Genomic DNA, 23,084 nt, shown 5'->3' on the forward strand with positions numbered 1-23,084 from the left:
TCTATAAATAATTTTTTTTTAAATACGTTTTTTCATTTTTCGTTCCAATTAGTGCCGTTTTTAGGCGTGGCGCAATAAAAGGATTTGAAGAAAGCTTTGAACTTTGGAATATTCGACAATAGAACAGGTAAATTGGGCCTTAATTTTGTCAAAAAAAAAGGAAAAATTAAAGGTATATTTTCTAACTTTTTTTCGGCTCATCAATTTTGAGAAAAGTGGGATATAATTGATCTCCAACTTAAGGAGTAAATAGTTAGAAAAAAAACACCTTGCACCAGAAAAGTTTTCTTTCCCACTCTTCTAGGGATAAATTAAGGTACAATGTTTCAATAATGACTGATATGATGCAATTCTAAAGCCGTAATAACATTTATGACAATTTAGACCAAAAAACGTTAGATTATAGTTCCTTACTACCAAACTACTGTGGAAAAAAAAATTTAACAAATAGTAAAAAGTTAAACAGGGAAGAATCTAAGATTTTCTCAAAGAAGATGGTCTGGGTTTTTAAAAAAAAAATTAAGTTCTAAGGAATTTTCTCGAAGGCGGAGGGGAGGGGAGGGTGGGGGAAAGGGCGCGGACGCTTTCTCCCTACCCCTCAAAGGGAGACCCCAAATGGTATCCCCTTTGTACTATTTTGAGATATGCATGTTTGGTGACGGACCCCAAAAATTTTCTAAAGGCGCATTCGGCGCCAAAATATACTAATTTTTTTCTTTTGGGGGGGGGGGGGGGGGGGGGTTTGATCGCGCGCCGAAAAAAAAAAACGATTTTTTGGTGAACATTTTCCAAAAATGTGACAAAAAACGCCTTTTTTGGCCAGTTTTTTCAAAAAAAATTGGTCAAAACAACGAGCTTTAGTGCTTTGGGAGAGCTCGGAAAATCAATTTGGTTGACCTAAAAATAAGATCGACAAACTTTTTGAAACTTTTTTGAATATCTGCCCCCCCCCCCCCATCGAGAAAGTCCTAGATCCGCCCATGATGACTTAAGCATTTTATACACTCTGAAATGGACATTCAATCTACCAATCAAGACTTCAATTAAATATTCAAATTGACTCAGATTATTGAAGCCACACCAAGCGTTAACCTGCGTTTATCAAGGAAGAAGACAAAGCTTGACTCAATGTTGCCCGCGAAGTTACTTTAAAATCCTTTTTAATTATTTGTTTCAGCTCCGAAATTAGAAAATTAATGTTACTGCAAATGCAATTTCAAAAAATGAAATTAATAACGATCAGAAGAGTCTGCGATTTGTTTCTCATGACCACGGAAACGCGTAAAAATCTATCAAATGTTTTTTTTTCACTAATAAGTTTCGGTGTTTTAAAGATTGCATTTCAGTCTTATGTCAATCTTGACACTTTTGAGTTATATGTATATAAAATTTAAAGCTTTTTTTCAAAAATAAAAATGTCCGGAATTTAAGAGGGGATACAGAGGACGGGGTAAAGAACTGAATCAGCAAAAATTTCAAAAGCTGGATATTGCTCCAATAAAAGACTGAGTTGCATTTTTTAAGAGAAAACGGAAATGAGCTCTGAAACTACAAAAACTCTCTGGGGTTCGAACCAAATTCTAAATGATTGTTTCTGAATGGCTGCCAATGTTATTAGAAGTGCTTGATTAATAAACACCAATCAGCAACGAATGAGCTTTAATTAGGCGTATATATTTGATGCTGCTCAAAAATAATGCAGAGACACCGTAACACAACTCTACTCAACTTCGCTCGTAAGAAAAATTCCGCTAGCTCCAATTTTGTTTTAAAAAATGGAAATATCTGAAATAATTTGTATTATGTAAGCATCTATATCGAATGCTCAATGTCACCACGACCACGATCTGCGTTTGTTAACGTGGCTGGGCGACATTTCCAAAGATAGACAAGGATAGCCGGTTACTGTGCAAATAGCAGAGAATGTTCCGACCATAAAAATAGTCTTAAAAAATAGTTTTTTCTCAAATTGGTGTCGCTGTTTCGTTGTCGTGATATAAAAGGTATTCAAGAAAAGTTGATGATCATTGAAGCAACGAAAATGACTAGAAAACGAAAAAAAATTTTTTTTAAAGTTCAAAAATTTGTGCAATTGTTTTTGCAGTTTTTCGGGTTTTTGAAGTTTTTGATTCCAAAAAAGCGCTAAAATACTCAAAAAATTAACTTGATTTAAATAAGATTATTTTATGCCTGCTCCCTAGTTTCGTCGCTCAAAATGAGACGAAAAACTAAAAATTTCAAACGGGTTTATCTGGACACTGACGACGGTAAAAAACAATAAAAGAAAACGTTATACTGCCAAATTGAAAAATAGAGAAAATTTAAAAAGATAAAATATTATGTGAAAAGTAGATCTTTGTGAAAAATAAAAAGTTGCTAAACAGATATTGAGATTGACCTATGCAAAATTCCAATTTAATCGATGATACTCGATTATAATGGAAAACATTGATATAAAAAAACATTGGGGTTGAAATTCATTTTAAATCAATATTAATCGATAATTTTTGAAATTTATTGAGACTGACAATAAAAAGCCAATATAATCGATTTTATCTATGAAACTTTAGTGCTGGTTAAGTTGTAGCTGAGTTATTTTTTCTCGAAGTGAACCTCAAAAGAAAGCCTGGCTATGAGCTTATGTTTTCTAATGAACAGTTTTAAGTCCAAAAAAAATCAAATTTTGTAAGGTTCTAGGGGTTATTTTGGAATCCAGAATTTGATGCTGACGCGTCTGAAATACATCACACATTAATGCCTTAAAAACAAAACTTTCTCTATTTTTTACAGATAGAATTTTTAAATTTTTTCTCACATTGTAAAAGCCATGTTAAAAGCCATTAAAAACAAGCTATTATAAGCAAGCTCCCTGGTTTTTGTCGCTCGAAATTAGACGAAACATCAAAAATTTCAAACCGGTTTATCGCGACATTGAAAAAATTTCTTTCACAATTGTAAAATTTTGTTCAAATCACGACCGCTGTAAGTGCTTCAATGTGACATATCACTCAACCCAGTCCGATGATGATTTATGCTATTTGATTTTGCGTGGAAAACAAAAAGAAACCAAAAGAAAAAACTGAAACACATCCGAATACAAAGTTCCTCCCCATTTTCATTGGTCGGAACAAGAAATGTATGAAGTTTTTATCAGAGACATAACAGAAGGTCTCCACTATAAGTTGAACAGCATGTATGTTTATTCTTTCATCGAGGCGGAATGCTCTTAAAAAACTACAAAAAAATACTTGCTTGAGTTGAGTCGAGATCCCAAAATCGTAGTTCTTCCTCGAAAAGAGGACCGCAGACGTCCGTAGGGTAATGTAACTTTCCAGTTCTGTAGTAATTCAGAATCTGCGAAAACACGTCTGGATGTCGGTCGAAGAAATACTCGTTTTTCTGGGCATCGTAACTCAGTGGGTTCTCGCACAATTTTGAAAGTCGGGTCGCCGGAATTTTCCGAAGTGTCGATTTGAGAGTTTCGTGTCGTGTTCCGCCAATGTTTAAAACAATTTTTTTGTGCGCTTCGTCATGACTGTTGTTAGAATTTGCCGAGTCGGAGAGAAGAAGGCTCAAATTCATTTTGAAATGTTTTTCAATACATTTCGCTGATCGGTGAATTCAACAGCCTTTTATGGGAATATTGCTCCCCCAATGTCGCGAATAAACCTAAAGCAATGAATGTTTGAGGTTTTTCAACATGGAACGAATGTTTTTTTGCGCTTCAAATTAGAATTAAAATCTATCGACCGAGAAGTCCATGTTATATTGCGGAGTGAATTTAAGTTGGCCATGTTACGTAAGCAGGTCTGCATACAAGTTATTCATTTATTTTTTGTTAAACAAAGAAAAACGTGGTCTTTTTCCAACTCAAATAAAAATTTTTGCTCTCTGAAACATTAACAATTAATGTTTGTATGACAAAAACCTCTCGGTTGAGACGGCGCGTAATGCTTCATAAACAACTAATTGATTTTCAGTTGCAAAAACTTACGTTCAATTCAGAAACTCGGAATTATCAAAATTTCTAGCATTTTTTTTTAAATAATGAAACAAAAACATGCAACGATTGGCTTAATTTTCTCACTAGTAGCTAAAGAACTCCTCTATTGTAATTTTACTGTTCTGTTGTTTTCCGAATAAAATTCTAAAGTTCCGACAAAATAGCAATCGAATTGATCTTTTTTGCTTTCTTACCATTGCTGGTGGTATAAATGGGTTTTCGAGGCAAATTTTTTACGAGGGTAAGTTAATTTTTTATAGACTCCTGTTAATAAACTGGGAACAAACTTGGAAAGGATATGCGTAATTCGACCAGTCAAAACAAATTGGGCTATAATTCTAAGGAAGTTGTAAACAATTTTTCCCAAAAAGTCGGTGGATCTGGCAAATGCAAGAAGGTTAACTTAGTTGTGGCGAACGGAAAAATGGGTTAAAAGGCGGGACTTACCTTAAACTTTGAATGCGCTGAAATTTTTTGTCCGATGAGGGTTTTGTTTCGGTTAAGTGGTTGGTTTTTCTGCTATTGATAGTCAATAACTTTCTCTCTTCTGTCTCCGAAGGGGCTTCTTACATACATGAAAAACCTCAAATACTCAAAAGTTCAAGATACCAAAAAATAAAAATCCGCGGGACAGTTTTTGCGAAAACTAAGCAAAGTTTAGGGCTCTAAGTGACCATTGGTAAACAAGAGTAAACAACGAAGGTGCCAATGATTGTCATATTGGTGTTATGAAGGGAAACAAATAAAAGTGAAAATTAGTATTCTGACCATGTTTAGACGGGTGAAATGCAATAAATAGGTGCAGGCTGAGTTTAGTCGCGTGAGCTAATTTTCCTCGCGGTGAGGTTGGTTATCGATTGGGCGACATTGGCTACTGGAAAGTTATAACCAAAAATCAACAACCGGAGGAACATATTGTTTTTATTGTAAGCCAACTCAGTTGAGTTCTCCTTGATCAATTTGTTTTTTGTCCGTTAATGAGAGTAGAGGAACAATATTTTGGCTTGCCAGTCCTAAAAAACTACCTTGAACTTCAAGTCCAGTTGAACAAATTTCTCTGCACTAGATACTTAGATTGAATTTTCAGTCCATTGTTTTGAAGCAACTGCAGTTTTAATCATGTTTATGAGTGCAGTTGGAAAAGTAATACTTTTTGTGTCTGTTTGGTAAAAACTGTAATGGAAGTCACCTTGATTTTGTATTTGGTTTCGAATCTGAAGATAATCTGTGGGTTTAATGCGTCCATAAAAAGAAGCCAAGAATAGCAAAAAATGATCCAAGTCCGTATAATCTGCAAATGGAAAGTAAAGGTCTGAAACAGCAGAAGCATGAGCGAATGTTGGTAACTGTTGGATAAAGATGAAAAATAAAAAAAAGAAAAAGAAACAAAATTAAGAAAAAATGAAAAGCTTAGTATTGTATTTTTTACGTACCATTTAATCGAGGATTGGATGGTTGAGCAGTAATGGAAATGAATGAATTTATATTAGATCGAGCGCAGCGGAAGAAAAAAGAAAATACAAATCAGTCGTCAGCAAGATGGAATTGTACTCTTAGTTTATGGTTCGTCTTTACTCAAAACTTCTCTTTTGTTATAAAAATTGTCAATCTGGATTAAACCTACAACTCAAATATCAAAAAGCCTAAAACTGCACTAAATATTTAAGAGTGCAATTCTCAATTGGGTGAATATTCAAGTAGATCAGTACCAAAGCGGTGTTTTGATTGTAAAACATTCAATAAATTTCCTCATTAAACCCATAACAAACACCAACTAACTTCCTGTTAGTATTCGAATGAAAGGTTTATTTTTAGAGACTTCACAACAAAGAACCTGATTCATGCACCATTTTAGTTTTAGTCTTAAATGCGCTTGTAAACGTCAGTTAAGAGTGAATGACTGGAGAAAAGTGGTCACAAAAATTTTGAAAGTTCATTACTCAAAATACGTCATTAACGGCTTTTTTGCTTCAAGCTTTGTGGAGGGAGAAAAATTTTCAACTCTTTTTATCAAGTATAACGAAACAACTGACACTAACATATATAAAATGCTGGCAGGGGTGGATTTAGGATTTTCTCGAGGGGGGGGGGGGGGGTGATTTTCAAAAACTTTTTGAAATTTTGTTACTTTTTTTGGGTCGACCAAATTGATTTTCCAAGCTCTTCCAAAGCACTAAAAAGTCCCTGTTTTGGCCAAAAATTGTGCGCTGCAGGCGAAAGGCGCCTTCAAAAAAATTTAGGGTGCGTCAGCCAAAAATGGATATCTCAAAAAAGTTCAAGGGTCGACAGGGGGTCGAATCCCTGAGAGGGGGTCAAATCCCCCCCCCCCTAAATCAGCCCCTGAATGCTGGTGCTGGATAAAAAAAACCAAAATTTACTTTAATGACGTTTCGACTTCTAACCGCATCTTTTTTACGCTGCATAGTATGAGTTTCTCCTACTCCACAATCAAATATCATTTGTAAACAGGGGCAGATTTAGGGGAGTGTGGGAGAGGGGGGGGGGGGGTTAGGGCTAGGTGTGGGAGAGGGGGGGGGGGGGTTTAGAGATTCGTTTCCTCACCAACCAAAGGGTACCCCATTTGGTTTATTTTATGATATGCATTTTTGGCCGACCAACTCCAAAACTTTTCTACAGGCGCCTTGGCCGCCAATATAGTCTAAAAGAAGCGCGAGGTAAAAAAAAAACGCAATTTTTACCAATTTTTTTCCCAAAAAGTGCCCAAAAATTGCTTTATACTGTTTTGGGACTGGAGCAGTGCCCGAAAAACCAATTTGCTCAACCAGAAAAAAGTACGGAAAAGTTTTCAAAAATTTTATGAGAAACCAACCCCTCCCCTCGAGAAAATCCTAGATCCGTCCCTGTTTGTGAATATTTCAAACTGAAGCATATATAGATCTCATTTTCTACGAATGTTGAAAAAATATGCTTATATTTGACTGCATAACTTAAAAGGATGGTGGTTCAAGACTTACTGCAATTTTTCAAATGTAAAACGTGTATAAAAACTATGGATATTGCAACTCATAAGCCCAAATGAGGGCTTTCAAGGGAGCCGTAGTAAAAAAATGCCAAAGAAGAAAGCAAAACTTTCGTTTTGAATGCCGAAAAAAAACGACTTTTGATTGTTAAAGTTTCTCTTTTTATCATTTTTCGACCAAACTCGTTAATATTAATTTTCCCTGAATTTTAGAAAAGAAGTAAAAAATCAGCTTTTTTGGTGTAGTAAGTCTATATGCTGAAAATCAAAACGCCAGAATAAAGAGCTCATAAGTAGTTTCGATGGATGCCAGTAGCTATTGCAGAAATTTTTTCCGCTTTTTCTTGCTAGTTTTTAGTCTTACCATCATAATAATTATTGTCTTTTTACAACGTTTTGTTCTGAAATTTTTTTTGGCACTGCACTTTTGAACACAGTAATTTTTTAGGCATTTTTAAACTTCAGCACGCTTGAAGTGGTCAACTGAATTTGTGTCGAAGTGCTAAAAGTTGGATAAAAGTATAATTGAGACTGTTTTGATTTTAAGTCAGGCCAAGTGAAGAAAATGAACAATGACGTAGGGTGTATTCTTTCTACTGAGTTTGTTTTCCTGAAAAAAAAACTTCTGGGTCTCAAGTAGGTTATCAAATAAAATGACGCTTGTTTATGTTTCAAATTTAAAAAAAATCAAAAAATGCTTTCAGTACCGAAAAATAGTTTTTCCGTTTTTTGTATTGACGGCAAGGAATTTAGAAAAGGCACGCAATTATTTCTGCTATAATTGTTACGTTCTTTCAATTATTTTTACCAATATTTCTAGTTTATTTATCTAATACATTTTTTCTTCTACAAACCAGATAAAAATCCACAAAAAATGCAGAAAAACTCAAGTTTTTATAATCTTTTCTTAACTTACAGCTTGTTTTAATTGAAAAACGTCTTTGACGGAAACATTCTTTGCCATGTGCACAGTGGTGGCTATTGTTTTTAGGTTTAGTTTTTATTTTCAATTTTGCTTTCGTTATAACATGCGAAATGGAGTTTTCCCATAAACTAGAAACCGTGTTGAAAAAAAAAAATTCAGAAAATGTACTTAATTGCTTGTTTACAAACTTTATGTACATATAGAACGAAAAAATATATTTGTTTGCTTTTTGCATGTGTAATTTTAGCATAACAAATAAAAAATCAAAAATTTTTCTATCGTTCCAATTTAGAGTTGTCAGTTTTCTCTATTTGCAAACAAGCCAACCAAAAATTGGTCGGTTTTTGGTTTTTGGGCCTCTAAACTACCCCATTGACAGCAAGTAAAGTCACGACATTTAGCAATTGCAATTTTTAGATTTCAACGAGCGAATGATTGATTTGTTTTGCACGTTTTTTGCCTGCAGCTATTTAAGATATTGGGTTCAAATTTGACAAAAGATGAATTTATTTGAAAAGACTATACCGGGCTAAAACTTGAGAGCATTACATTCGTTTCGAAGATAATTTTTGGTCCGGCTGAGCCCTTCTTATTAGTTTCATTGAGCATTTGCCAATAATTGAAACCTCTATTTTTTTTGATTTCAAAGAAAAACACAATTCGTAAGAAAATGCGTTCATTTGCTCGTCAAAATGAAACAGTTGCAACTTTTATGTCCTGTGACTATATTAATTTTCACGCAGACACGTCCTACAAAATTTTTTTTGAGTTCGAAATTATATGAAAATAGTTTGGGGCAGTTTTTTTTGTACTGACAAAGTGAAGGGGATGATCCATGGTTGTGATAATTTTGTTTTCCCTGAGTTTAGCAACCTCAAAATATTCTTCTAATCTTCTTTTTTTCAACTCCAGTAATCTTCACTGCTCACGGTTTGAATTCCAAAAACTAAAATAATTTTTTTTCTCGGTTACTTGATGTTGGCCGTTTTTTAGACTAGATGACACGAAAGGTCGAAAAAAAGCAAACGATCACAGATCGAAGTCACATTTTGTTTTTTCTGCAAAATTTACGTTATTTTAGCTTATTATACCAATTATAACCCAATTTGATTGTCCTTAAATAGAAAAAAAAAACAGTCAACTTAGACAAAAAAATTGCAAAGTTATTTTTGGGCTTTGAAAAAATTTTCATTGTTTTCAACTTGTTTTTATCAGAGAAATAAAGAAGTCTGTGCTAGTTGGAAGTTGTCGTGTCATGTTGCTTTAGTTTAAACTTGCTTTAAAAATTGCTGTTTTCACAAATTATCTGAACTAATTAATTTAAAAAATTTCTGTATCGAGTTCAAAGCGTGTTTCGAATCGTAATGAGTGTTAATCACAAACTTCCAATCTATGTGGTAGTCTGTTTTGAGAAAAGGTAACAATTAATTTCACCTTTTGAGACAACAATTTTTGCTAACGAAAATAGCACTTCAACCTACCAAAGAAAATTATTGAGCTAACAAAATTAACCGAAAACAAAAAGAGAAAATTAGATTGAACTTTAAGCACTAGTGCCGAGGTCTGTTGTTGAGGCTTTGAAAATTGTGCAGCCTCGTTTTCCGGGTCGAAATTGCCCCATCGCGCGAAGACTTTTAATGGCTAGGTCTGGAAAGAAAGTTGCAAAAATTGCGCCATGGGTCGCAAAAGTTTTGACTTGAACTCGCGCAGTGGGTAGCAAAAGTCGCGAAAGTGACGACATAAAGTCCCAAACGTCTCTAGATACATTCGCAAAATTCGGGAAGTGGGTCACAAAATTCCGGAAGTACAAAAACGCGGTGATGAAAAAGAGGACAAATAGCCTCGAAAATCTGGAAAAGCAAAACATCTGATCCTTAAGTCTGTACATTCGTAAAGTCTTGACAAACCTAATATTCGTTTGAAAAAATAAACATACAATCGCAAAAGCGGGTTTTACGATTTGGACAAAAATGTTTACACGTTCTTAAATAAGACCTTGAGAAGTAGTATCTTGCTAGTTATTTTCCAAAAAACTATAGAAACAGAATTGTAGAATGACGGCAACTTGCAGTAGAAGCAATAAAGTACATTTAAAAAACTCTGAGAGTAGAATAGAAACGAGACAGTTTTTCCTTTGAATTTTTCGATTAAATGATCTGAGCGAGAAAGTTTATTGTTACGATTTTCGATACGAAATAACGGGAAATTTGTGCTCGGGTGGGTTTTTTCTTCAGACAAATTTCGACTTTTTAACTAACTAATTTTGACGAAATTTTTTATATCATTCAAAAGGCATTGTTGTCTTGAGCTTAAACTTGAAAAGATTTTTTACCTGTGATCTTTTTTCGTAAAACAAGGGTGGTTTAAAGATTGCCATTTTGGCCAATTTGGGACAATTAACACGCGATAAACATCAAACGGAGTATTTATCCAGAGCACAGTTTGGCCTTGTAATGAAATTCAAGGATGTTTTTAAATGGCATTCAATGCAAATAAATTTTGCTTAGGATTGTGGGGAAATAAAAAGAATATAATCTACATATTTCAGATTACAAAAGGTGAAATTATGAAGAGCTGATAACAGAGATTTCGACCGCCTCAAATTTGTTCAAGAATGATCATTCCTAGATCCTGTTATGTCACATACGTGGCTATTAAGAAAGTTTGGACCTAAGCAACTAAGAGAAGGCCAGCGGCAAATCACTAAACCCCATTACTTGCCCAATATGGGAAATGTTCAGCAAAAATTGCCTGCCAATTTGATACCAAAAAGGCAAAATTGGCAAATTAGTTTTGAGTACCAGTTGTTATTATGTAGCATGTTTGCAATTCCGCAGTCTCTACCAAAAAAAAATTCTTAAAACTAAAATCACTGATAAAGTAATTCTTAAGCACATATTCTGAGAATATCGGAACAGTTTTTAATTGGTATCTCAAAAAGAACATCATGTATCTAAACCTGATAATTCTAATTAGCATAAAACCTCTCAGACATGAGCATAGTCGACGTAACCTATCGACACCAAGAGAGAGATGGCGGGATCGTCTTTCAAAGACCGGGTGGGTTTTTTGAGTTCCGCACAGCCGCGGCGGTCATGTCAGGATCCGAAAAAAATTGTGACTTAAGTCCAAAATGGTCGCGCGAGGTAGACACGGAGCAATCAGTGTTTCACAGTGCTTTCGAAGTTTTTTATCAAGTAAAGTCGCGACTTTAGTTGCGATGGTCGTGCCGCGATCCGGAAAACTGAAAATCTAACGCATTTAGATGATCTGACAAAAAAATTCTCAACATGAAGGTCGTTTTTCAGGACGCTGATTTAGGTCCTGTTGATAATGATTTTATGTTGACACAAAATTTCATACCATTAAAAATTCTTAGTTGAAATTTAGTGAAAATAAAAATACAAACTTACTGCATCTATGAAACTGAGCCAATTGTCATCAGTTATTATTAGCTCGAGCTTACCCAAATGTCGAAATGAGTCAAAACACAATTCTCGTTATTCTTTTTAGTTTATCCACTGCGTCTATTCTAGATATATCAATTGTACTCATCTTCCACGCTCAGAATAGACCAATTTTTAAAGTGTGAATGTGTTGGATTTTGGACACTTTTTAAATTTAAAATGCATATTCACGAGTGTTTACAGATACAAGATCTCATGAGTGGTTACATAATTTTTTTAAAGTCAAAATGGGTTGAAACCAGTTGCTTTATCAGAGAAATAAAGAAGTCTGTGCTAGTTGGAAGTTGTCATGTCATGTTGCTTTAGTTTGAATTTGCTTTAAAAATAGCTGTTTTTACAAATTAACTGAACTAATTAATTTAAAAATATATATATCGAGTTTAAAGCGTGTTTCGAATAAGAATGAGTGTTAATTAAAAGCTTCCAATCTATGTGGTAGTTTGTTTTGAGAATAATTAACAATTAATTTCACCTTTTGAGAAAACAATTTTTGCTAACGAAAACAGTACTTCAACCTACCAAGAAAAACATTGAGCTATCAAAGTTAACTGAAAACAAAAAGAGAAAATTGTATCGAATTTTAAGCACCAGCGTGGAGGTCCCAAACAAAAGTTGAGGCTTTGAAAAAAGTGCAGCCTTCTTTTACGGGTCGAAAATGCTTCATCGCGCGAAGACTTTGAATCGCTAGGTCTGGAAAGAAAATTGCAAAAGTTGCGCCATGGGTCGCAAAAGTTTTGCTTTGAACTCGCGCAGTGGGTATCAAAAGTCACGAAAAAGACGACATAAGGTCCCAAACGTCTCTAGATACATTCGCAAAAGTCGGGAAGTGGGGTCGCAAAATTCTGGAAGTACAAAAACGCGGTGATGAAAGTGAGGACAAATAGCTTTGAAAATCTCAAAAAGCAAAAAATCTGATCCTTAAAACTGTACATTCGTAAAGTCTTGACATACCTAATATTCTTTTAAAAAAATAAACATACAATCACAAAAGCGGGACTTATGATTTGGAAAAAAATGTTTACTCGTTCTTAAATAAGACCTTGATTGCTTTATTTAAGCAAAAAAGAACATTAAAAAACTTAAATAAAAAAATGGAAACGAGACAGTAATTCCTTTGATATTTTCGAATAATTGGTCTGAACGGGAAAGTTTTTTGTTCCGACTTTCGATACGAAAGTAACAGAATATTTGTGCTCGGGTTGGGTTTTTTCTTCAGACAAATTTCGCTTGTTTTAACTAGCCCTTTTTGACGGATTTTTTAATTTCTTTCATAAGGAATTGTTGTCCTGAGCTTAAACTTGAGAAAATGTTTTACCTGTGATCATTATTTGTAAAGTTATGGCAGTTTAAGAATTGCCATTTTGGCCAATTTGGGACAGTTAACGCGCGATAAACGTCAAACTGAGCGCTTATCCAGAGCGCAGTTTGGCCCCGTAATGAAAACCAAAGATGTTTTTAAATGGCATTCAATGCAAACAAAATTTACTGAGGATTATGGAGAAATAAAAATTTTACAATCTTCATATTTATTTCAACTAAATGATTGAAGCCTAAATTTTTTGATGAACTTTCAATTTTTGTTTCTTAATTAATTTTTTTGTTCTTTTTAATGATCTTTTTTTGGGAAAGCTACAATTGGTTCCCCATTTTGGCCTTTCGATTCATTCTTGTTTACAGTTTTAACATTTTTCTGTACGGCCAAAATAATAAAGCAACAATTCATTGATATGTCAGCGTTGTATGAGTGGTGCCTTTTCTGGATAAGTTATCCAGGCCAAGATCCGCCACTTATATCGCTCCCATTTCGACTTAAAGGACTAAATCACAACCATCACTACCAAAAATGATATTTCGCGGCCGTCAGCGCCCAAAAGACTACTTAAGTCAACACTCTGCGTGATCAGAAATTACTGCGCGACTTTGATAGACCGTAAAACATTCAAGCTTTTGCGCATTTTTATAGTTTTTTTTTTCGTTTTGTGGCTTTGATCATGAGAGCTCGATTATTCGCTAGGGAAAACTTACACTTCTATGAAACAGTGATGATTAACACCGGGATTTCAAATGGAGACAACTACGAAAATTGATTGAGTGCTGAATTTTGCGAACAACAATAATGAGCTGTAACATCAATCAATTTGCCGATGTAGCTAATGATATCCCTTTCACGTGAAATGAGTAAAAGGTTCTACTTTTTTCCAGCTGCAACAATGAAAGCGAAGGGCTCAGTTGGATGGTAATGAATGAGAGATCGCCTGTTTAAATTTTTTTAAATAAAACTTGGCTGTCAATTAGGCTACCAGATTCCTTCTAGAAAAAATACATATCTCTTCTTTGGATAATCTTCAAAGTAATACTTTTTTCGAGAAAATATCCGATGTTTCTGTTTTTTTGCAAATATTGTAATTTTTTGTTCAACAGAAAATTTTTCCATATTTTTCTTTATTTCTATAACACATTCAAATGTAGTATTTTATTAGCTTTATTATAGCAAAAAAACTATACCCGCAAAAAAATTAACCAGAAAAAAATAACCATGTCTTATAAATATTTTAGGTACAGCACGAAATTGCACATGCTCGCCAATTCCCTAAAATAATTGTCATATATTTTCTTCCAACTCCAAATGGAGAAACAACGCAAACAGTGGTTGAGGGAAGGACTCGATTAAAAAAGGAGAAATTATGAAGAGGTGATGACAGAGACTTCGACCGCCTTGTCCACTTCACATTTTTTCAAAAATGATCATTCCTAGAGTCCCGGTATGTCACATGATTGGCTGTTAAGAAGGTTTTGCCCTGAGCAACTAAGAGAACGCCAGCGGCAAATCATTAAACCCCATTACTTGCCCATTATGGGAAATGCTTTGCAAAAATTGCCTGCCATTTAGGAACTAAAATTGGCAAAATTAGCAAATTAATTTTGAGTACCAGTTGTCATTATATAGCATGTTTGCAATTCCGCAGTCTCTACCAAAAATAACTTTCTTAAAACTAAAATCACTAATAAAGTAATTCTTAAGCACATGTTCTGAGAATATCGGAATAGCTTTTAAAGCTAATTTTTTACACCAGCCCTTGAATGACTGTTTGCTGTAATTTGTAGCTCAAAAAGAACATCATCTATCTAAAAATTTAAAGATAGATGATGTTATTTTTGAGCTACAAATCTGATAATTCTAATTAGCATAAAACCTCTCAGACATGAGCATAGTCGACGCACCCGATCGACACCACGAGAGAGAAGGCGTGACCAAATTTTCAAAGACCGGGTGGGTTTTTTGAGTTCCGCACAGCCGCGGCTGTCATGTCGGGGTCTGAAAGTTGTGACTTAAATCTAAAATAGTCGCGCGAGGTAGACACGGCGCAATCAATGTTTCGCAGTTCTTTCGAAGTTTTTGAATCGCGCAAAGTCGCGACTTTAGTCGCGACGGTCGCGCCGCGATCCGGAAAACTGAAAATCTAACGCAGTTAGATGATCTGACAAAAAAATTCTTAACATGAAGGTAGTTTTTCAGGACGCTGATTTAGGTCTTTTTGATAATGATTTTTTTGGTGACATGAGATTTCATACCAGTAAAAACTCTTAGTTGAAATTTAGTGAAGATAAAAATACAAATTTACTGGATCTATGAAACTGAGCCAATTTTCATCAGTTATTATAAGCTCGAGCTTACCCAAATGCCGAAATGAGTCAATCAAAAAAGGAAAAAAAATTCTCGTGGTTTAATCTAGTCTATTCTAGATATATCAATTGCACTCATCTTCCACGCTCAGAATGGACAGATTTTTAAAGAGTGAATGTGTTGGATTTTGGACTCTTTTTTAATTTAAAATGCATATTCACGAGTGTTTACAGATACAAGATCTCATGAGTGGTAACAGAAATTTTTTGAAGTCAAAATGGGTTGAAACCAGTTGCTTCAAAAATGGAATTTTTTTCCTATCTGGGTACTACGATGAAGATGAGTCATCAAAAATTTACGATTTTGCTGCAAATTGTCAATTAACTGTCAATCAAATGTCTCAAAACTATCGGATGTATTCGATACAGAAATTTCACTTAACGAATTTCATACAACCAAAGAAGCAATGTTAACTGGTACTGGTTGTCTTTCAACACAGACCACTATATGCTTTCAGGTGAAATATTATTTTGTTGCAAGCAAAAAAGTGTAAAAACTCCTCTGGATCAGTAAAATTTGAAACTTTAGCAATTAAATTAAAAAAAGTATAGTTTGATAACGCCTTAACGAAAATTATATACAAAAAAACAGAGATTTTTAAATAAATTTGGAAAACCATGGATGCGAGGTAGCGCACAGAGAAAACCAAACGCTAAATTACTTTTCAGCAGCTTGCGAAAATTAAAGAACAATAAGATTTTGTAAACAAAATAACTAATAATTTAAAAGTAGTAATTATCAGCAAAGTAGGTTTGGCAAATCATTCGAATCAAGTTCTTTTTTCAACTTACGTATTTTTTGAGAGAACTTTAATTCCGAAGTCCGAAAGAAAAAACTGTAACTGTTTGTTCACTTCCGTTGCGTCGCCGCAAGAAAAGAGTTTAACAAAGAGTTTATCAGATTCAATAGAAAACAAGTCTTTTGCCTCTACAATGTAAATTTGCTGTCACTACGCACCTCCATTAAAATTAAAATATAAAGCAGATTCAATTTTCATTATTTCATAAAAAAATTTATAACACTAGTCTTCAAAAAAATTATAGAAAACTGGCATCAACCAATCGACAAACTTATATGTTGAAGATGCCTTCAAAAACTTTTGAAAACATCCTTTTGAAATACAATATTGAATGTTTCAGACAAATCTCATTATTAAACGTCTACCAACTCGAATTTCAGGATAATCAGTCCGCGACGGATGCAATTTTTATCAAATTTACTGAAAACATGGACCAAACCAGAAAAACAAGTTTTTCTAGATCGACAAAGTTTAATATTGTTTGTTTATGCTAAAATTTATAATATTGTTACTCATGAAAATTTTAACAAAAAAGTTGAAACGTTATGGTTTTTCCAATAAAGCATCAAAACTACTGAAGGATTTTTAAGAAACGTTTGCCGATTTGTGAAACTTCCAAACCGTTATTCTTACTGGAAAACACTTAATCACGGCGTACGACAAATCGATACTTAATCACGGTGGTCTGTTTTAGGACTGATGATACATTATCTCATTTACAGAAAACTCAATTAGTGATCTTAAAAAAAGGTTACAATTGTTTAGAAAAATACATTAACGTTTGTGTGAAAACAACCTGGCCCTTGTGTTGATAAAACAGAAGTTTTCTTGGGGATGAGAAAAAATTTAAAAATTGTTTAATTTCAGTGAAAAGAAACAATGTCAGCAAGAAAAATTGTCAATTTATTGACGATTCTAGTAGACAAATATGAATTATTCAGCTGATTTGAGCAAATCTTTAAGCCAAATTTTTGTTTCAGTTAATTCAATATACAGTGTGCGACATATTTTACCATTGGAAACAAGTTTTTGCTTTTCAGTTTATTATTTTTTCGCAAATATTTCTAAGCTCAGCATTTTTAAATACCTGTCTATGTATCAAATTATTAGATAAACAGACAAATTAACTGAGAAACGAGAGCGTGCTTTCTCCGTAGAAAATTGAATCTTGCTCACAGTCTCTTTCTCAAGAGTAAAATTTTACCAGCCGAACCGCTCAGTGCCTAACATGGCGTGACAAGAACATTCAAGGTGGCAAAAAACTTAAAAGCAAAAGAATTATAAGGCACTTTAACTATAACAGAGTACCTGTGAAATTGAACAAACGCACAAAACAAAACAAACAAAAAGAAAAAAAGGAAACAAATCTGTATCAAACAAAATTTTAATAATTGTTCCAAGTATAACAACTATTGTCTGCTACAGATTTCTTTCCCTAAACTGTATTTAGGAATCTGATTTGTTCTATTTGTTTCGTGCAATTGTTTTGTTTCTTAGATACGCTGCCTACCGATTCCATTTGTCTTAATTTGTTTCACCACGTTGAACGTTCTAGTCACGCCGTGTAAGCAACGTAAAGCTGAGAAAAGTTTAATCTAAGAAAAATTTAAATTTGAACAACAGGTTTTAAGGGAAAATGTACACTAAAATGTTCTTTTTGATAGATCAATTAGTTCATTTTGAGATTATTCATTTCTACACAAGTTGATTTTGAGTTTTTTTAAATGTCGGTGGGGCTGTTGATTTCTTACTTAAGGTGGTAGTTTCATTTTGTAGCAGCGTTTATGTTTAACGAAGTTGTTATTTTGAATTTGCATATTACATTAAAAAAGTCAACGCTACCTGCTAAAAAGTTACTGTTTGAAAGTTTGTCTAGAAGTGAACACAAATATTTCCTTAAGCAACACTATCTGTCACTTTTTGCGGATTTCTGAGAATAAGTTATTTAAAAGGCAAATGGTTAAAATTTTTATGGAACTTATTTTTTTTTACTTTCCTGAGGTTCAGTGAAAATTTTCAAACTTAGTTAAACTGGGTATAATTTTGATATGGAACGCAGGGGTGGATCTTGGATTTTCTGAGGGGGAAAGGACAAGTTCTCAAAAATAAAATCGAAAACACGTCCAATTTTTCAAATTGACTGAACAGAGTTTCCCTAGCTCTATTAAAACATTTAAAGACCAGAGGCAGATCTATAGTTGGAAAAGATCTAGAGTCAGATACTTCTCGAGTCTAAAGTATCTCGTAATTTTAAAGTGTACTTTTCAAGCTTTCCTAAAACACGTAAAAAAATTAAAGCCAAATTTTATGCGCCGCATGGGATCTTTGTAGTAGTTAGAAAATAGTTGGAAGATGCCCGAGAGAAAAAGAGCCCGGCCTGAGGGCACGAAGTGTCCGAGTGCGGCTCTTTTGCCCGAGGCCATCTTCAACTATGTTCTAACTGTTAAAGAGTATGTTTTTGCTCTTTCTGAGGGGAAGATGCCAGAAATTTGTGAAAGAGACCGGAAAAGAACATGTGTGAAAGAGCAAAAACATACTCTTTTAAATAAACGGTGCCGTTTTTTGGGCTTTTTCTTAAAGCTTTGACCAAAAAATGCTTTTTTTGCGGCTTGCGCCCCCCCCCCTCCCCACCATGGCGTAAGCCTTTAGAAAATTTCTGGAGTTTTCATAAAGGTGTACCAAAGGGGGTACCCCCCTAAATCCGCCGCTGGAAGAATGATAGATGGTTGTAACTACAAGAAGTGATTTCTTTTTTAAAAATAGAAGTTGATAATCATTTAAAGTTTACTGATTAACAAGCTAACTTACTATTGCTGTACTTACCACAAACCATCAGCCTATTCTTCAAAAGACTAAATTTTAATATTGTTTTGATAAATTTAGTTGTGAAATTTGAGATGCACCAATCTGAACACTGTCTTACATGTCTTAAGAACGGAAATAGAAACAAAAGCGTGACGAGCTTATTTTAGGGAAAAGATCGTTTATTCAGATAGAGCTATTAGGTAGATAACTACATCGGAAATATCACGGGAAAAATTGAATCAAAGATTTTTAAAAATAAATGAAAAAACTTCTTATTTCAAGGGCCTTTTTCAATGTTTTTTAGTGTCTCATATAGGTTAAAATCTTGTTAATATATGTGCAATTAGTTAAATTGAACTGAAGTATGCATTCATTCAATGTAAAAGTAGAAAATATTAAACGATAGAAAAATATAATCTTGAAGCTGAGTCAAGTTGCTGGTTCGGACAGTGGTCAAATTTAAGCTTTTTAAAAATTGATATGTGTGCAATCAATTCTTAAGAAACAAATAAGTTGAACTCCTAATCAAACCAGTGATTTGGTGCAGGTTTAGAATTCAATTGATGACCTTTTTGGTCAAGTTTCGTTTCTCACTATGACTTCATCGATATAATCACATACTTGAATATTTCTGCCTGGTTAGCCCTTATAAGAATTAATAAAAGCCGGAGGCGGGCTAACTGCGTACCAATAAAAACCACCCACTTGATTGATGGCCCTTTTTGACCTTATTAAATTGATCACATGCCGGGTAAAAGGTGCTCCAAGCAGCATTGTATGAGCACACCACTTAAGTGTTTGGTTTAATTGGATTTGCCACCTGCCTAGCATGAGTTCCTCTAAATAAGTAATCGCTCATTTCATGATCTTTGACCCTTTTCTGTGATAATGAAATAATTCATGTCTGATCATTTTTCAAATTTTTCAACTGTGTTGAATAGTTGACTAGTAGAGGGCACTTGACCCGCAAAAATGAAATATTCCTCGATGTAAGTATAACTTAAGAGTAAAAAATAAGATGAACATTTTGAACATTCTATTTCTTGTGACTCATCGTCATTGCTCACTTTTTGCTCTTTGCTCTCTTCTAGAGGTCAAGGTCATAACTCTCACATTCCCCGGGGGCCTCACTGGGTTTGTGGTATAAACAAATAGGCGAACGGCATTTATAATGTACTGCTTAATATGTGACATCAAACACTTTATAGCATCGAAAGAGCAGACAAGCGTACATTGGGGCTATTAATTTTCTCCTAGTCATTCTATTGAAGCTAAAAGTTTCCAAGTTTAAGTTTTTCATCTCTCCAATCTTTATTCCTCTCTCTCTTCTCTCATCCCCGTCTCCTTGTTGAACCTCTTTCCACCTCAGTTGTGTCTTCCTCCGTTTGCTCTGTTTCGGCTGCTGATGTTTATGTCCTTCCTTCATATGTTTCAGATGGCGTGTTCCCGTGGGACCTGGTGTTCGATATGCCCTAGTATCTTAGTCTTTCCAGCTACTTGAAATCTTGTCGTCCGTGGTTTATTCTCCTGATTCTCATGATTCTCATTCGCTCCTTTTATTTCTACTTCGCCGTTGGTGCTGTCTTTGTGATCAGATTAAATACATCCATGTATAAGTAATTGGGATCCACATCCACGTCTCTCCATCTCCTTGACTCTGTATTGGTTCCACAATTGAATGATCAGCGGGGTTTTGGGTTATATCGTAGCGCGCCATATCTCATAACGTCAAGTAGGGCGTCTCCAATTATTCTTTTTGACAAGCAATCTGCATGTTGTTCTTTGGAATGTACAAAAAAATACCTTTAACCTTGAATTGTTCTAATAATCTGATTATGGCGACTTGTGCTCGATTTGCGTTTGTGGCGTTCACATTTGGGGAGTATACTGCTTTCTGTTTTCTGACACTCATTCTGTCGGCAAGCACACGGAAGTGTTTGAACCTTCTGCTCTTTCCTATGATGACTATCAGAGCTTTCCAATGAACCAGCTCATCTGAGGCGATCATTTTTGGTAACCAGTGGAATACTGCCACTGCACTAACGTTTTGTCCCCTGATAATTCCTATTTGTCCCATCGTCGCCCGTCCTGCAAAACTGGTTTCAGCCTTTTTTTTCATGTCCAGTAGTCCATTCAAACGTTTGATCATCAATTGAGAGATTTCTTTTTCAAACGGTAATACTTTACTACTAGGTTAAGTTTTTTAATGATTCCTATGTGAGGTCGAGTTTTCTTTGTAGATAGGCAATCTTTGAGTCTTTTGGTTAAGTTGAGTCTCGATAATAAGGTGGCTCACTCTAAATCTAAGCTTCTTGCCACGGTCACTTTTTCACGAGTGATCCCTTGCTCATCTGGTCCAATCACGTTGTCGATTGTTTCATTATCGCCGCTCCTTCTTGACTCAGTTGGTGTGAGTGTAATTCTGCTTTGATGATTGCTATGTCTGTCCTTTTTTGTTTGTATTTTTTTCCAAGAAACTTAAAAATCTCCTTTCCTTTGGTCCCGTTGAGATTGTTGATAGCGCTTTTTTCACGTTCAATAGAAATAGTGCTTCGCCTGCGAATATCATATAATCGACATGAAGAGCGAGTAGCTCCATGTTCTGCTGGAGTTCATTTGTTGCGTAGAACAGACAGTGAGGCATGTTGCACTCGTGTTTACCTTCGTCTCTAGCTTCCGTTTGATTGTGGTATAACAAAATACTGCTGCGTCGGCCAATCCATAGGCAGCAGCTCGGAGTCTCCAGAGTCTCCTAACTGGTACACTTGCTTCTTTCGGGGGTGATAATACACAGATTTTGTCGGTGTGCAAAAACAACTGCTTTTTTCACGTCTATAAATTGGGGATACATAATTCGTGAGCCATCATGGTTATGACAAAGTAGCAGGGTGATTTTAGTGATTTTAGTGATTTAGGTAATTTTCCTAACATTCCTTTCCATATCTCCACTGATGGTTAGGCGGCTATTGGATTCACTGGCTTCACCCTTGGCCAATTTCCGTGTGTCGACATCTATATTTCAGTATCTCTCTTCCGTCTCTAATTGGTTCATTTGCACTCATTTCTTGAATGGCTACAAATGTTTCCATCCCTGTTCCACCGCTCTCGGTTGATCAATTATGTCCCTGATTTTAAGATTGTTTGGAGTTACCAATTCGGTAATGGCTATCAGATTTGGTATGCCTGATTATATGGATTCTCCAAATGATGTTATTTTTTGTCCATTTTGTTTTGATCGTGTATTAGTGGTGATGCATTGAGGGTCTTTCCTGATGTGTTTCTCATCGATGTTAACTTCACTGTTTGTGTTATACCCTAAGTATCTAGTTCCCTACTCTCCCGTTTTAGTCGGTCTAGGTGGTCTATTTGCGAAGTTACCCAACCTTTTGGCCACATATCGGTCTGTTTTGCATGTCCTCTCTCGCTCGGTAGTTTGAATCTGTTATTTGGTTCGTTTTAAATTTCTGGTAGATTTCATTTCATTGCAATTGGTACCTATTCTGTTTTCCCTAACTCTGAAGGCTCGCTCCTGTCCAATTCCTGATCTTGTATCACATGGCTCTCCTTCGGGATTTATGTCTGGACTTCGCCCAGAGTCTTCTCTTTTCTTCTTTCCTTTTTCGGCTTCCATGGTTGATTCTTTTTTTGTCGTTTTCTCGCTCTTTTTCGTGGTGGCTATCGTCTTGTTCAAGCTGCTTTTCCAATTGAGATTCTGGGTTTGATCCCGATCCTCTTCGTATCGTTTGACTTACTGTGCTGCTGCTGTTATCTTGAATTGTTATTGAAGAACACGGCAGTCTTTCGTCAGATTTTGTGGAACTGGACGAAGATGTACCCATCATCTTCTCGGGGCATACAAATAATATCAAAATCCCAGGTTCTCACACAACAAGTCGTGAAGTTGATAATTTCTCCTTCATCAATTGGGGTCGGCGTTGATACTGAAAATCGAAAATTCGATTTATCTCTTGTCTTCTTAATCTTGTTTTTAAACCTTCTCGGCATCTATTCTTGTAGGCTATTGCTAGTTAATTGTTTTTCTTCTCATTCTGTCCAGTGTTGTTCGCATAAAATGATTGTTTTCAATTAAAAGTATAATTTTGACAGTGGCACTGTTTTAAAGTTACAATTTGCACGTAAAGTAAAATTTCAACTAACGTTATCCGTAACTTTTCCGTTCTGAATGTTCTGCTCGTAAATTTTGTAATCTTTTTGGTAAGTTGCTACTTCTATTACTCTAAGATGTTTCAAATTCAAATAATTTTCCGTTTCTGTTTTTGATTGAATTTTTTGGTTAACTGATTTGGAAAGAAAAAACTGTTCAGTGAACGCCTTGATTTTCAGTGTTCGATCCGGTCGAGCTTATTACGTCACTCTGATCTGTTTCTCCACAAGAACGGAAATCTCTGAAAGTGCTGCA

At 34.9% G+C, this 23,084-nt stretch overlaps 2 protein-coding genes across 2 annotated transcripts in view; both read left to right on the forward strand.

The window, feature by feature from the left end:
* LOC134843957 (protein mago nashi homolog) overlaps positions 1–23,084 on the forward strand; it is a 296,620-nt gene that overhangs the window by 28,242 nt on the left and 245,294 nt on the right. The gene's annotated exons all lie outside the window — the stretch shown is intronic.
* LOC134843958 (ubiquitin) overlaps positions 19,391–23,084 on the forward strand; it is a 260,316-nt gene continuing 256,622 nt past the window's right edge. Inside the window, exon 1 of the mRNA XM_063860340.1 lies at positions 19,391–19,401. The gene's annotated coding sequence lies outside the window, so the exon portion shown is untranslated. The remainder of the gene's footprint in view (positions 19,402–23,084) is intronic.

This window comes from Symsagittifera roscoffensis, chromosome 4, assembly GCF_963678635.1.
Source record: "Symsagittifera roscoffensis chromosome 4, txSymRosc1.1, whole genome shotgun sequence".
Classification (NCBI taxonomy): Eukaryota; Metazoa; Xenacoelomorpha; order Acoela; family Convolutidae; genus Symsagittifera; species Symsagittifera roscoffensis.